General features: G+C 41.4%; 1 protein-coding gene across 2 annotated transcripts in view; it reads left to right on the top strand.

Moving 5' to 3' along the window:
• The first annotated feature begins 516 nt into the window (after positions 1-516).
• daam2 (dishevelled associated activator of morphogenesis 2) overlaps positions 517-16,561 on the top strand; it is a 247,030-nt gene continuing 230,985 nt past the window's right edge. For both annotated transcript variants that reach the window (XM_014126175.2, XM_014126170.2), the window contains exon 1: positions 517-840. The gene's annotated coding sequence lies outside the window, so the exon portion shown is untranslated. The remainder of the gene's footprint in view (positions 841-16,561) is intronic.

Genomic DNA, 16,561 nt, shown 5'->3' with positions numbered 1-16,561 from the left:
AGGCCTATAATTTAATCTGTGTTCATGCGTGTGTAACAGTATTGCTTCTGTCCCTCTCCTTGGCCCGAACCAGTGACCCTCTGCACACATCAACAACAGCCACCCACGAAGCATCGTTACCCATCGCTCCACAAAAGCCTCAGCCTTTGCAGAGCAAGGGGAACAAGTACTTCAAGTCTCAGAGTGAGTGATGTCACCGATTGAAACGCTATTAGCGCGCACCACCGCTAACTAGCTAGCCATTTCACATCGGTTACACTTATCTGTGTGGCCGTAGCCTTATAGATGACCACAGAATGATATTTGAATGTAACTGTAACTGCAGGTCACACCAACATATGGACAGGGATAGACAAAATGTTACACTTTATCAATACATAATAGATGGACATTTGAACAACTATCAACAAACTCTGTTATCAGTTATATGCAGCCCAACCCAACTACGTTTGGCTACTACCACACACACACACACACACACACACGCGCGCACGGTCAGTGGTAATATCCCACCCAAACAGTAACGCTGGTTACAGGGCATCAGCTGTGTAATAATAGTATACAAGAGCGGCACCTTTAAGAGGGTATGAGTAGGAGGGGTGATGGTCGTGTTTCGACCGATTTCTACTTCTCTGCTCGTTTACACTAACCGGTCACATTCGCTGTGAGTGTCGCGGGCGAATGTACAGGCTGCGGGAGAGCGAGGCAGGCGACTTAAACCTACGAAGTAGGCATCGTTCTTTATTGGCTTTAACCTGTCTGTGTGGTTGTATCTTTTGATGGTTACAACTTCAAGGGATTATTATCGAACGACACGTTTCCCTGAAATGAAACCAGTCGGTAAGTCACACATTTATGTTATATTTGCTGATGATGGTTAGGCTAATTTGGAGCGCTCCCCTCGTTTGGTTTTCATAGATTCAATGACCAGTGCCAGAGAAGAAAGGTAAAACCACATCCTCCACTTCGCTATTTAGTAAAATTGTGGTAGTCTATTGGACATGTGTCATGGCACTGGTAGTTTGTAGATCAATGTTTTGTGCTTGTATTATAATGTAAATTGCATAATTGAATTGTATGTGGCTATAGCCTATGCGGTTTCGGGTCTCTAATCTATGAAATACGTCCACTCATGATGGCTACTATGAAACCTAGATATGCAAATTTAGCCAATAAAAATGATTATGATGAGAGATCATTGCTTTGTGTAGAGCAGTTAATTTGCAGTGTAAAACATTTGTTTCACGATGAGAACACACACCAAAGGGCAATTCGTAGGATATGTATTTAGCCTAATCGAAACGCATCACCATTACCGACCAAAATACTGTATGGGAACATCAGCTGGAAGGTAAATCGTTAGATGCGTAATGCCGTTTTGCTCACGAACATGCATAGCTAACGTTATGTGCTTCAGCTGGGATGGTTTAGCAAATGGTTTTGGGAGACCACTTTTGCTAAAAATGACCTCAGGCTTTATCTGTCCATGTCCATAGTTGGGCTACTATACATTGTGCTTGTGCAGGCCAGTGATCTAATCGGCGTATATTTTCTGTTTTTGACTACAATTATATTTACTGTGTATGTTCAGTAGGCTAAACTGTGATGACTTTTGTCATTCCCGTCGCTACAGATGGAGGGCACTGTCTGACCTCAACATTTCTGTCAACAAGACAAAGGAGAGTGGAAAATACAGTATCAAAATCTGGTCAGCGGGCTATCCATACCTTTTCTTAAATCTTGCTGTACAATTTGGCTTGTGAAACGTTTCGGGCGTGTTTTACACAACCAATTTGTCAAAATGTATCTCCCTTGTAAAGAATAAAACTCCGTGCTCCAGCTTTGAATCTAAAGGCATGCTTTTCTTGCTGTGGCTTATGGTAGAGAAATGAACACTACATTATCTGGCAACTGCTCTGGTGGACATTCCTGCAGTCAGCATGGCAATTACACACTTCCTCAACTTGAACCATCTGTGGCATTGTGTTGTGACAACTGCACAGTTTAGTGGCCTTTTATTGGCCCCAGCACACGGTTCACCTGTGTAATAATCATGCTGTTTAATCAGCTTCTTGATATGCCACACCTAGAAGGTAGATGGATTGTTTTGGAAAAGGAAAAATGCTGACTAACAGGGACGTAAACAAATTTGAAAGCAATAAGCTTTTTGTGCATATGGCAAATTTATGGGATCTTTTATTTCAGCTCATGAAACCAACACTTGACATGTTGCTTTGTATTTTGGTTCAGTATACATGTTAAGTTAAATATTAGCTTTTGTCTAAAAATACCATAAATTCAAAAGCTAATTTGACCTACGCTCTAACAAGGCTTTTAAGCATCTATCTTGACTATTGCTAGAGTATTGTAGCTTTTATTGATCTTCTGTACTTCAACAACAGATGTACTCACATTGGATGGGTTGATTTTATGATCCAAACCTTCTCTAAGAGCCTAATACATACTCTTAGTCGGTTTACCCCATTAAGATACTTGGTAATGTAAACATGTTTTCAGGTAAGACACATGCAATCTGGAAAGCTGTTCAATGTTCCTAGACTTGATATATGTGACTCACCACCTGGATTCGGTCTTATGTAGTAAACTGTGGAATTGTGTTTTTTACATTGGATTAAAGTAGAAGCTCAGAGATACAAAATGGTATATCATGCACTGCATTTTTGAGGAATAATGGGAAAGTAATTCTGCTTTGAAAGTTGATCAACTTGTAAACTCACTTTTGAGGAAATGGCCATTGAATGTTTTGGTATCTCGTGAAGAGCTTTGTCTACACCCATTCAGCATCGTTCACACCCTCTTTAAGCTTTAGCCCCATCCATCTAGTTTTGCTCTCGGCGCATTGAGTGCACACTTGACGCTCTGGCTGACGATTTGTTACCTATGGATAACATGAAAACAGCCTAACCAGCTCTGCTGGCAACAATTTCATTACGCTTTTTTGCTGATGTTTACAGACACCGGCCATATTCAATGGGTGTTGTACACTTTAGCTTAACCTCTTACATCTAGACGTTCCGCTAGCGGAACACCTGCTCCAATATCCAATGATGGGCGTGGCGCGAAATACAAATTCCTCTAAAATCCGAAAACTTCAATTTTTCAAACATATGACTATTTTACAGCATTTTAAAGACAAGACTCTCGTTAATCTAACCACACTGTCCGATTTCAAAAAGGCTTTACAGCGAAAGCAAAACATTAGATTATGTCAGCAGAGTACCCAGCTAGAAATAATCAGACACCCATTTTTCAAGCTAGCATATAATGTCACAAATAACAAAACCACAGCTAAATGCAGCACTAACCTTTGATGATCTTCATCAGATGACAACCCTAGGACATTATGTTATACAATGCATGCATGTTTTGTTCAATCAAGTTCATATTTGTATCAAAAACCAGCTTTTTTACATTAGCATGTGACGTTCAGAACTAGCATACCCCCCACAAACATCCGGTGAATTTACTAAATTACTCACGATAAACATTCACAAAAAACATAACAATTATTTTAAGAATTATAGATACATAACTCCTCTATGCACTCGATATGTCCGATTTTAAAATAGCTTTTCGGTGAAAGCACATTTTGTAATATTCTGAGTAGATAGCCCAGCCATCACGGCTAGCCATTTAGACACCGACCAAGTTTAGCCCTGATCAAACTCCAATTTACTATTACAAAAGTTTCATTACCTTTGTTGTCTTCATCAGAATGCACTCCCAGGACTTCTACTTCAATAACAAATGTTGGTTTGGTCCAAAATAATCCATCGTTATATCCAAATAGCAGCGTTTTGTTCGTGCGTTCCAAGACACTATCCGAAATGGTAAATCAGGGTCGCGAGCATGGCGCAATTCGTGACAAAAGATTTCGAAATATTCCATTACTGTACTTCGAAGCATGTCAACCGCTGTTTAAAATCCATTTTTATGCCATTTTTCTCGTAAAAAAGCGATAATATTCCGACCGGGAATCTCCGTTTAGCTAAACAGAGGAAAGAAAACAAAGCTTTCGGTCGACGCGGGCACGAGCCTGAGTCTCACAGTACTGTAACCAGCCACTACCCAAACGCGCTACTTTGTTTCAGCCAGAGCCTGCAAAGCCACGATTCAGCATTTTGCCACCTTCTGGGAGCCCATGTGAGCCGTAGAAAGTGTCACGTAAGAGCAGAGATCCCCTGTAATGAATAGAGATAATCAACAAGGCCAAGAAATGGTCAGACAGGGTACTTCCTGTTCAGAATCTTCTCAGGTTTTGGCATGCCAAATGAGTTCTGTTATACTCAGACACCATTCAAACAGTTTTAGAAACTTTAGAGTGTTTTCTATCCAAAGCTAATAATTATATGCATATTCTAGTTTCTGGGCAGGAGTACTAATCAGATTAAATCGGGTACGTTTTTTATCCGTCCGTGAAAATACTGCCCCCTAGCCATAACAGGTTCAGACATGTAGCTAGCTAGGTAAACAACATGTAAGATCACACACGTAACGTTAGCTAACGAGCCAGCCCGCTAACATTAGCTAGTTAAACAACAATGAACACAGTGCCAAATCATGTCGTTACTACCCTGCATGAATATTCTGGGAGCAAACTAACCAGGTTCAATGTTAGCAAGCTAACATTAGGCTCTAGCTAGAAAAACAAATGGCTCTGGGATACGAATAATATCAGCTAGGGAGCCAGCCAGTTAACGTTAGCTAGCTCGCTAACAGTACACTTTAGCTTGAAATGAAACCAATGTGTCAAAATTTGAAACATTTAATGTCTGAAAGTCTAGCATTAGCTAGCTACATTATCTTACCTGTATACATCATCATGCATGTTGGACGCGTCTCCCTGTCACGGATTCCATGCCACGGTTGCCCTTAGTTTGAAGATGTAATCCGGAGACATGTCCATGTCTTTAGCTATCATACTCTAATTTCACAACTTGATCCTCCAGAAAGTGAAGAGCAACACTTACGCAGATCCACTACACAATAGATTTTAAAAAAGCTGCGTTTGACATGATTACCAACAGACAGACCAGCTCAAATGGACAGAAGCCCTCTATGGCAGACCAATCTGAACTCCTCTCTCAGCATATCCAGTCCACTCGTCTCAGTCAATCATGGCTAGTGGGAAGGTTGCTGTCTTTCTGTGGCTTAACCAACAAGGCTCGTAATTTAACAATTGTATTCATATTTACAGATGGCATACAAGTTTGAGGCAATTGGACTAAGCTCATGAGACTTATTATATTGACTCTTTAAATACTATAACTTAATGTCTCAAGAGCATAGCACACCTGTCATAACCTAAAATATAAGGTTGCATTACTCCATTGTTTATAATAGGAACATAAAACATGTATATCTTCAAAAGCTGTCAACTACTGAGTAGCCTTATTTATTAGGCTAATGTCAAATGTAGGGTCAAGGAATGGTTTTGTGGACTAGAATTAATTTTGGCTGGAGATTTTCCAGTCCTCTTGCTTTTTAGTCCAGGAAAACCTCCCCATAATGTTTAAATGGGTGCAATGTGATGTCTTACTTTAAACACGTTTACGTTACCATCTAAAGCTTATTTCCTGCATTTTTACACCATCTAATATGCCGCCTCTATTTAGAACAAAAAGTAAGGAAAAATGCCTACAGTCATCAAGCTAGGTAAGATGTCATTATTGAATATGTTTAAGTGATACGACTGAACTAGATCAAAGGTAATTCAATAATATTGTGTTGCACCTGTAAACCAATAGCCTAACAAATGAATAACTCTTGACAATCAAGTCTTTGTATTTTTTTTCTTTATCAAGACATCCTCTATCAAATTTCAGCCAGACCGACCAGCCAGCCTGAGCCGCCTGCACACCCGACCCCACCCACCAGTCTATTCAAAACTCCAACTCTCTCCCAACACAATTTCCTTCCCAGTTTCCACCTTAAAACAGTTGTATTCACAAGGGAAAGGTTTGGGAACCAAAAAAACACCTACACTCAAAATATACATAAACACACAAACCGCAAATCCTCCATATAATTAAACTGAGGCCTAATAGTACTGTAGTGCTCTTTACTTGCACACAATATTTGGGTAGCCCCGTCCTGTGCCTAGGGTTCCAGCACCCCAACCCAACACACCCCACTCAGCTTTAGAATCTTAGTGAAAGATTATTGGTTTCGGGTGTTAGGTCAAGGCCAGAGTGACAACTCACAGGACGGTAAACCCCCAGGCCCAGGACTGAGCAGCCCAGCAGCTAGGGATTGCCTAAATGGGCATGTTTTTAATACAGGTTCCTTTAGTTGTACTGTATTCCATGTAAGGCATCCAGACCTTATGTAAGTTGCCCAGTATACCCTTAATCTTGTAATAAATCAAACCTAGTGATACATAATTTGACATTTTGAGAAGATGACCAACATTCCAAATAATGGCAATGCATTTCCTACCCGCTATAAATGCTTGGTTACAGTCTCTTCAGATACGTCTCTAGTATCAACATTTCGAAGCAAACAAAAACGGGGAGAAGGAAGAATCTGTAGACCTGCTGAGATAAAAGTACATGGTCTTTGCCAGAATTCAGCCAGCCTTCACAAAAACATAACATAAGCAAATACAGTGCCTTAGGAAAGTATTGAGACACCTTGACTTTTTCAACATTGTTAGTTTAGAGCGTTCTAAAATTGATAAAAAAAATGTTTGCCCTTCTCAATTTACACATAATATCCCATAATGACAAAGCAAAAACAGTTTAAAATGTTTATTTACATAAGTATTCAGACCCTTTACTCAGTATTTTGTTGAAGCCCCTTTGATCTGCTTGGGTATGTCGCTACAAGCTTGGCACGCCTGTATATTTGGAGAGTTTCCCCCATTCTTCTCTGTAGATCCTTTCAAGCACTGTCAGGTTGGGTGGGGAGCGTCGCTGTACAGCTATTTTCAGGTCTCTCCAGTGATGTTCCATCAGGTTCAAGTCCGGGCTCTGGCTGGGCCACACAAGGACACTCGGAGACTTGTCCCGAAGCCACTCCTGCATTTTCTTGGCTGTGTGCTTAGGGTCGATGTCCTTTTGGAAGGTGAACCTTCACCCCCGTCTGAGGTCCTGAGCTCTCTGGAGCAGGTTTTCATTAAGGATCTCGCTCTGTACTTTGCTCCATTCATCTTTGCCTCGATCCTGACAAAGTCCCAGCCCCTGCCGCTGAAAAACATCCCCCCCATCATGATTATGCCACCACCATGTTTCACTGTAGGGATGGTGCCAGGTTTCCTCCAGACCTGACTCTTGGCATTCAGACTCTTGGTTTCATCAGACCAGAGAATCTTGTTTCTCATGGTCAGAGTCTTTTAGATGCCTTTTGGCAAACTCCAAGCGGGTTGTTATGTGTCTTTTACTGAGGAGTGGCTTCTTCCGTCTAAAGGCCTGATTGGTGGAGTGCTGCAGAGATGGTTGTACTTCTGGAAGGTTCTCACATCTCCACAGATGAGCTCTGTCAGTGACCATCGGGTTCTTGGTCACCTCCCTGACCAAGGCCCTTCTCCCCCGATTGCTCAGTTTGGCCCGGTAGCCAGCTCTTGGAAGAATGTTGGTAATTCCAAACTTCTTCCATTTAAGAATGATGGAGGCCACTGTTTTTCTTGGGTACCTGCAATGCTGCTGAAATGTTGTGGTACTCTTCCCTAGATCTGTGCCTCGACACAATCCTGTCTCGGCGCTTTACGGACAATTCCTTCGACCTCATGGCTTGATTTTTGCTCTGACATGAACTGTCAACTGTGGGACCTTTTTATATAGACCGGTGTGTGTGCCTTTCCAAATAATGTCCAATCAATTTAATTTACCACAGGTGGACTCCAATTAAGTTGTAGAAACATCTCAAGGATGATCAATGGAAATAGGATGCACCTGAGTGCAATTTCGAGTCTCATAGCATAGGGTCTGAGTACTTATGTAAATAAGGTATTTCTGTTTAAGAAATTTGCTCATTTCTAAACCTGTTTTTGCTTTGTCATTTTGGGGGTATTGGGTGTAAATTGCTAAAGATTTTTTATTTAATCAATTTTAGAATAAGTCTGAGATCTGGCAAAGCTTGAAATATTGTTATCAGATATCCTATTGAAATGTTGAGTGCAATAGTCTAGGGTCTACACCAGAGGTTAATGGTTCTGTAGGAGGAAGGTATATGTTGGAGGCAATTAAGCTTGGAATGTAATGAGTAAAGTAAGGGTAATCGCATGTGGCAGGCACTGATAACAATGGGGAGATGTGGTTTGGTGAGGAAGGGGGTCAGGCCAGGTCACATTAAGGGAGAAGGAAGAGTTTATTGCCCTTAACTTCCTGCCTAGCAATACAGATGTAATGTTTAGAGAGAAATTGGAGTTATATATATATATATATATATATATATACTACTACTATATATATATACTACTACTATATATACTACTACCACTGGTGGAAATATCTTTGTCTGTTTAGCTGTTCGAGCCTTTGGGTGAATAAACTTGGTTGGAGCTTTTATAGTGTCTGTAACGTAACAAAGTAGAAAAAATTAAGGGGTCTGAATACTTTCCGAATGCACTGTATGTCCCCTTCTGTGTTTTACACCTCCAACAGAGGAATAACATTTCTGAGTGCATGTAATTGTTTCACTGGCATATAGTACGTTCTATGGATGATCTTAAACTGCAGAAATGTGTCTGAGATGATATGAACAGGACTGGGCATTCAAACACATTTGTATCCATTTATCATCATCAATAGCTTCTACCAGATCTTCAATTTTTTTTTGTTTTACATGTTTTGTATCATTGGGAAAAGCCTCTCAACACTTAATACAGTTTGTAAATCAACTTTGGAGGTTTATCAGACTGCCTTAAAATAGCAACTGCCTTGTCCATTGTTTACTGCACAGAGAGAACAGTGTTTTATCTGCAAAAATCCACGTCAGCTCCATCAGCTGGCCTTCCCTGGCTGCCTGTTCCTGCTGAGACCCCTGTTACCATCTGATCCTTCTAAAATGAGGCATGATAAAGAATTTCCATAATGGGAATGATGCAGAGGTGTGGACTCGAGTCACATGACTTGGACTCGAGTCACATGACTCGACCTGACTTGATACCCTCCCCAAGCCCAAATATGAAAAATGATGCTATTAAAAAAAAGTGTGCAGCGCATCAACTCTTCATTTAACGGATTACAGTTTGAATCGGACAGCAGCCAATCAAATTGTGCCAGCTGAGAAAGTTGTGCGTGGCAGTGCAGAGGAACGTCGGCGGGTGAATTCAGATGGAGCCCTTGGAAGGATGATACCCCAAATTATTATTTTCGGCTATAAAGACGGTGCTGTATCAACAAAAACCGGATTGGAACTTGCAAAACATACGGGACGAAAATTAGACGGCGGCGCAACAATTTCCAACTTTGTTCGACATTTGAAGCTGCACAAAGAACGGTAAGTAGTGGCTAATATAGCCGACAGCTATATAATTTATAACGTTACTAGTGTAGCATGTAGGCTAATGTAACGTTAAATCAATGAGCCTCCACACAGTCAGTCAGTGCGGGAACATGATCATTGCACCCAAGATTGAGCTACAACTGGCTAGGCAGTTGGTAGCATAAATCCTGCCTGATGTTACTGCTGTTCCTAAAACCATTGACATACGTTAGCCAACTGTAACCACACAGAGAGAGAGTGTGTGTGTGTGTGTGTTAAGGTTGGGCGATTTTTGTACAAGCCTACATCGCCCGACTGCGATAGTCGATCACTATTGGGTGGTCTTTCTCATGGCTACCCATGTATTTCCATGGAAATACAAGATTTATTTGGAAAGTAATACATATATAGATCTTATTAAAAGCATTCATGATTTGCATAAATGTAATATACTAACTATTAGTCTGGAATGATGTTCATTTATACATTTTATACAAGAATAGAATCAATGGTTCAATAATTGTAATGCCCATTATTCCCAGATCCCAGACTAACTTTATGCTTAACATGCTGTCATTTAGCTACTGTAGGTCTACCCATTTCAAGATGGAACTTTGTATCGTTCACCGATATTGTTAATATACTGCACAATTCACCTGAGCTCTGTAGACTGGTCTTCCCTGGCTGTCTGAATCTGCTGGGACGCCTGTCACCATCTGATACTGCTAAGACATGAGTGTAGTGCACAGTCAGTACACAAGAGGGCTGCATCCTGCGGGAACTGCAGGTCCCAACAGAGATCATACGGCGCAGTCAGCATTTTTCATTATGTGGGGGCAGGAGCAGGTGGTCAGACATGTTTTTGAGATAAATATTTTTGTTGTCCCACAGATGATCCTCTTTCTGCTTTGTATGCGTTAGCCTACCTGTTTTAAAAACACATATTTTTCGCATTATTCACACACAATTCGCTGCTTCAACTTCAGTAGCATCAAATTTTATTTGTCACATACACATGGTTAGCAGATGTTTTAATATGAGTGTAGTGAAATGCTTGTGCTTCTAGTTCCGACAGTGCAGTAATATATCTAAACATTCCCCAACAACTACCTAATACACACAAATCTAAACGGGTGAATGAGAATATGTACATGTAATTATATGGATGAGCGAAGGTGCAATAGATGGTATTAAATACAGTATATACATGTAATGTAAGATATGTAAACATTATTAAAGTTGCATTATTTGGAGTGCATTGTGTAAAGTGACTAGTGATCTATTTATTAAAGTGGCCAGTGATTGGCTCTCAATGTAGGCAGCAGCCTCTCTGAGTTAGTGACTGCTGTTTAGCAGTCTGATGGCCTTGAGATGGAAGCTGTTTCAGTCTCTCGGCCTACCTCCTAGCTCATAGCTCAAATGTGCCTAGTATATGTAGTTTCATTGAAATAGAGTAGGCTGCCTCCATGGGTGGAGAAACACGTGGCAGTTAATTTGAATATGACATTAACTTTAATATGATTAGACTGTAGTTTTACTACAGTATCTGTAAATATATATTGATAATGGAAAGAAGTGGAGGGCGCTCAACCAACGTGAGCCGAAGTGCAATCAAAATGTAATGATTAAAAAGGCACACCGCGCACAGGTTAGGCTATGGTGAGCAAGTGTTTTGATTACCCATTTTGTCTCTGCCTGCAAATTGTCCTCCTAAAAGTTAGGCTATATCCTATAGGCCTGTGCAAGTCTCGCTGTCATTTTTTTTCTGCTTTAAGTTCAGTAGCCATACCTTCGAGATCGGGTGCACGTGTGGTCTCAATTAAATAGAGTAGGCTATAGCCTACGAATGGACGGAGAAGCACGGGGCGGATATCTTTCCAAGGAAATTTACTTCTTAAATAGATTAGACTATAGTTTACTACATTGCCTAGAAATAAATATTGATCACCCATATTTCTCCATTTGGAAAATCTTCTGACTCCTAAAAGGTAGGCTATGAAAATGGCTCAAGAGAAAGTGCAAGTCTGTCCAACTCTGCTCTCTTCAAATTACATCTAGCATATTGGCTGATATGAGGACATGCTGCATTTCTCACTTTGACTGAGACTATAGTTTGTCATCTTAATTCTGTCCATCTTTTTCATTTTCTCCTTCAACAAAAATATATATTGGCCTGTTAGCCCCATGTATCTAATTAGTTAGCTTTCCTTAATTGTTTTCTGTAAAAGATTGTTTTGAATTACATCATCACCTTTCTTGAATATTCAAACGGAAGGAAGTCGTCATAATCTTTCTGTGATTCGAGTGTCACTGTTGAGAATTAGGTAATTTATTGGAGGTAATTTCAAGTGCCAATTGGATAATGCTAATATTTCAAACCCTCACATGACTTTATATTACAGTTTAATAGACCAATTTGATTGGGTACTTGGCATACCTTTGTCTATTCCAGGTCGTTAGTGCTTGATAGATGTGATAAACTATTTAATCAAACTCAATATCTGGCAATGTAATCGCACCTCACCTGTTTGCTGGGATTTCTTTGCCAGTAGTTAGGGCCTTATGGATGATTGGTGCGGGTTATCACATTTTTAATCAGACTAACCCTTTGGGAGTAAGTGTTTTGAGGGATTTAGAAATGTAATGCTGTTGAAGGAATTTGTGTAAATGTGAAATGCACGTACTTTTACAAGCATCAAGAGGCCAGCATTGAAACTAGAGCTCACCGTGTTTGAGTCAACAATGGATGGATTAGTAGGAAAGTCACAGGCCTGAGGGCAACATACAGTGTGCATTTGCAGGACTGCATTATGGTCAAGTTCTTCAATTTCAGATTTTCAGTGAGCTATGTTTAGCACAAAGTCAATTTTGATTTGTTTTTGAGTTGAATTCAAGCCTCTTTTGGCACATTTGTGTGTGTTTAATATTTTTGTCCTATTTTGATGGCACATGCTCGTCCGGCTACCTGTATGTTTTGGATAGAGTGGATGAAAAACATGTCTGGCATCCAAGAATAACAGGATGACTGCCTGGGCTAAGGTCTTCTCATCTTGGCCATGCCCCAGAGTAGTGCACAGACTGCTGACAAGGCAGGTAAGGGGCTTTTTGGCAATGGGGCAGAGGTGTGTGTGTGTGTGTGTGATGAATGGAAATCAAGGGCTGGGCGGTAGGTGTTGGGTGCAGAAACCACTCCATTGTTCCCTGGATGGCGTGGGGTTTGCTTGCTCTACCGGGCCAGATGTTGTGGTTGACTAGGGCTCCTGCCAGTCGCGGGGTAAGGTGAGAAGCTGGGCTGGGCTAGCTGCATGGGCGGACAAGCAGAGGGTACTTAGAGGAGTGAGTTCTAGCAGCTGCTGTGTAGACAGCTATGCACACACCCACTGCTATCAATACAGTACACGCATGATCACAAACAGACACGTGCTATAGAATGGGCCTAAGGGATACACCTCAAATGGTGCACAGCCATTAAAATACATGGACAGACATCAACACGCACCCACACATAAGGGAGGCTTATCAAAACAACTGTCTTACTCACATGACAACACTGACACAGCATTATTAGCATTTGTTAGCATTAGCACTCAGTCCTAGCATTCCTACAGTGAACTCATGGTCTTACAAATCAAATTGTATTTGTCACATGCTTTGTAAACAACAGGTGTAGACTACCATTGAAATGCTTACTTACAGACCCTTCACAAAAATGCAGAGAGAAAGAATTTAAATAATAAATGCATAATAAGTAACGATAACTTGGTACAATTACAGAGTGATGTGCAGGGGTACGAGGTAATTGAAGTACATATGTACATATAAGTAGGAATAAAGTGACTTGGCAACAGGATAGATAAATGGTAGCAGTAGAGTATGTGAGACAAGAGTTAGTGCAAAAAGGGTCAATGCAGATACAGTTGAAGTCTGAAGTTTACATGCACTTAGGTTGGAGTCATTAAACTCGTTTTTCCAACCACTCCACACATTTCTTGGTAACAAGTTATAGTTTTGGCAAGTCGGTTAGAACATCTACTTTGTGCATGACACAAGTATTTTTTCCAACAATTGTTAGACAGATTATTTCACTTATAATTCCCTGTATCACAATTCCAGTGGGTCAGAAGTTTACATACACTAAGTTGACTGTGCCTTTTAAACAGCTTGAAAAATTCCCGAAAATGATGTCATGGCTTTAGAAGCTTCTGATAGGCTAATTGACATAATTTGAGTCAATTGGAGGTGTACCTGTGGATGTATGTCAAGGCCTACCTTCAAACTCGGTGCCTCTTTGCTTGACATCATGGGAAAATCAAAAGAAATCAGCCAAGACCTCAGAAAAAAAAATTGTAGACCTCCACAAGTCTGGTTCATCCTTGGGAGCAATTTCCAAACACCTGAAGGTACCGCGTTCATCTGTACAAACAATAGTACTCAAGTATAAACACCATGGGACCACGAAGCCATCATACCGCTCAGGAAGGAGATGCGTTCTGTCTCCTAGAGATAAATGTACTTTTGTGCAAATCAGTCTCAGAACAACAGCAAAGGATCTTGTGAGGATGCTGGAGGAAACGGGTACAAAAGTATCTATAGCCACAGTAAAACGAGTCCTATATCGACATAACCTGAAAGGCCGCTCAGCAAAAAAGAAGCCACTGCTCCAAAACCTCCATTTAAAAAAAAAAAAAAAAATAAAACTGGACTACGGATTGCAGTTTTGTTACTTACCTCATGCTAATCACATTAGCCTACGTTAGCTCAACCGTCCCTCTGGGTGACACTGATCCCTTTTAGCTCGAAACGCACCACAGTGTGAAACTTAGATATTCAGGGGCACTATTTTGGGGTGTGTGTGTGAGAGATGGGCATTTTAAATGATTTTACTCTTTGAATAATGACATTTTTTGTATGTCCAGATAGTCGAAATGCAAAAAATATTGCTTTGACTCTCTTGACCAATCAAAACAGCAGACAGACTTTTCTCTGGTAGTTGACCAGAACTATCCTTCTGATTTTCTGCTTACAAGCAAAAACTCAAACAGGAAGTACCGGTGAAGAGCTCAATATGGAAGTGGAGCTGATCATGGACTTCAGAAAACGGAGGGCCAAACATGCACCCATCCAAATCGATGGGTCTACAGTGGAGCGGGTCAAGAGCTTCAAGTTTCCTTGGTGTCCAGTAAGGAATTAACATGGTCCACACACACCAACACCATTGTGAATAGGGCATGACAATATCTCTTCTCCTTCAGGAGGCTGAAAAGATTTGTCATGGGCATTCAGATGTACTACAGCTGCGCCATTGAGAGCATCTTGACTGGCAGCAACGCAAGGCGCTACAGAGGGTAGTGTATACAGCCAGTACATCACTGGGGCCGAGCTCCCTGCCATCTAAGACATCTATACCAGGCAGTGTCAGAGAAAGGCCTTAATAATTGTCAGACTCTAGCCACCCAAGTCAGACTGTTCTCTCTGCTACCAACAGGATCCTGAATTGCATTGACCCTTTTTGCACCAACTCTTGTCTCATCACATACGCTGCTGCTACTGTTTTATTATCTATCCTGTTGCCTAGTCACTTTACCCCTACCTATATGTACATATCTACACTACATTACCAAATGTATGTGGGCACCTGCTCGTCGAACATCTCATTCCAAAATCATGGGCATTTAATATGGAGTTGGTCTGTGCCTTTGCAGCTATAACAGCCTCCACTCTTCTGGGAAGTCTTTCCACTAGATGTTGGAACATTGCTGCGGGGACTTGCTTCCATTCAGCCTATGAACATTAGTGAGGTCGGGCACTGATGTTGGGCGATTAGGACTGGCTCATAGTCGGAGGTCCAATTAATCTCAAAGGTGTTTGTTGAGGTCTGGGCTCTGTGCAGGTCAGTCAAGTTCTTCCACACCGATCTCGACAAACTATTTCTGTATGGGCCTCGCTTTGTGCACGGGGGCATTGTCATGCTGAAACGGGAAAGGGCCTTCCTCAAACTGTTGCCACAAAGTTGGAAGCACAGACTCGTCTAGAACGTTATTATATGATGTAGTGTTAATATTTTCCCTTACCCGAGCCATAAAAAACAGTCCCAGACCATTATTCTTCCTCCACCAAACTTTACAGTTTTCACTCTGCATTGGGGCAGGTAGTGTTTTCCTGGCATCTGCCAATCCCAGATTCGTCTGTCGGACTGCCAGACGGTGAAGCGTGATTCATCAATCCAGAGAGCGTGTTTCGATTGTTCCAGAGTCCAATGGCGGTGAGCTTTACACCACTCCAGCCGACGCTTGGCATTGCACATGGTGATCTTAGCCTTGTGTGTGGCTGCTCATGAAGCTCCCGACGAACAGTTCTTGTGCTGACGTAGTTTCCAGAGGCAGTTTGGAACTCGGTAATGAGTGTTGCAACCGAGGACCCATTCTGTGAGTTTGTGTTGCCTACCACTTCGCAGCTGAGCCGTTGTTGCTGCTAGACGTTTCCACTTCACGATAACAGGACTTACAGTTGACCGTGGCAGATCTAGCAGGGCAGAAATGTGACAAACTGACTTGTTGGAAAGGTGGCATCCTATGACGGTGCCACATTGAAAGTCTGAGCTTTTCAGTAAGGCCAATGGAGATTGCATAGCTGTGGTCTCGATTTTATACACGTCAGCAAAGGTGTGGCTGACATAGCCGAATCCACTCATTTGAAGGGGTGTCCACATACTTTTGTGTGTGTGTGTGTATATATAGTGTACCTCCTTTACCTCGTACCCCTGCATATCGAATCAGTACGGGTACCCCCTGTATATAAGTTATTGCTACACATGGTGGAACAAGCTCCCTCATGACGCCAGGACAGCGGAGTCAATCACCACCTTCCGGAGACACCTGAAACCCCACCTCTTTAAGGAATACCTAGGCTAGGATAAAGTAATCCTTCTACCCCCCCCCCCCCCTAAAGATTTAGATGCACTATTGTAAAGTGGTTGTTCCACTGGATATCATAAGGTGAATCCACCAATTTGTAAGTCGCTCTGGATAAGAGCGTCTGCTAAATGACTTAAATGTAAATAGGTGGACTCCAAGTTGTCAAACATCTGAAGGATGATCAATGGAAACAGGATGAA

Source organism: Salmo salar, chromosome ssa11 (assembly GCF_905237065.1).
Source record: "Salmo salar chromosome ssa11, Ssal_v3.1, whole genome shotgun sequence".
Taxonomy (NCBI): domain Eukaryota; kingdom Metazoa; phylum Chordata; class Actinopteri; order Salmoniformes; family Salmonidae; genus Salmo; species Salmo salar.
This window is presented reverse-complemented; position numbering and strand designations above follow the sequence as displayed.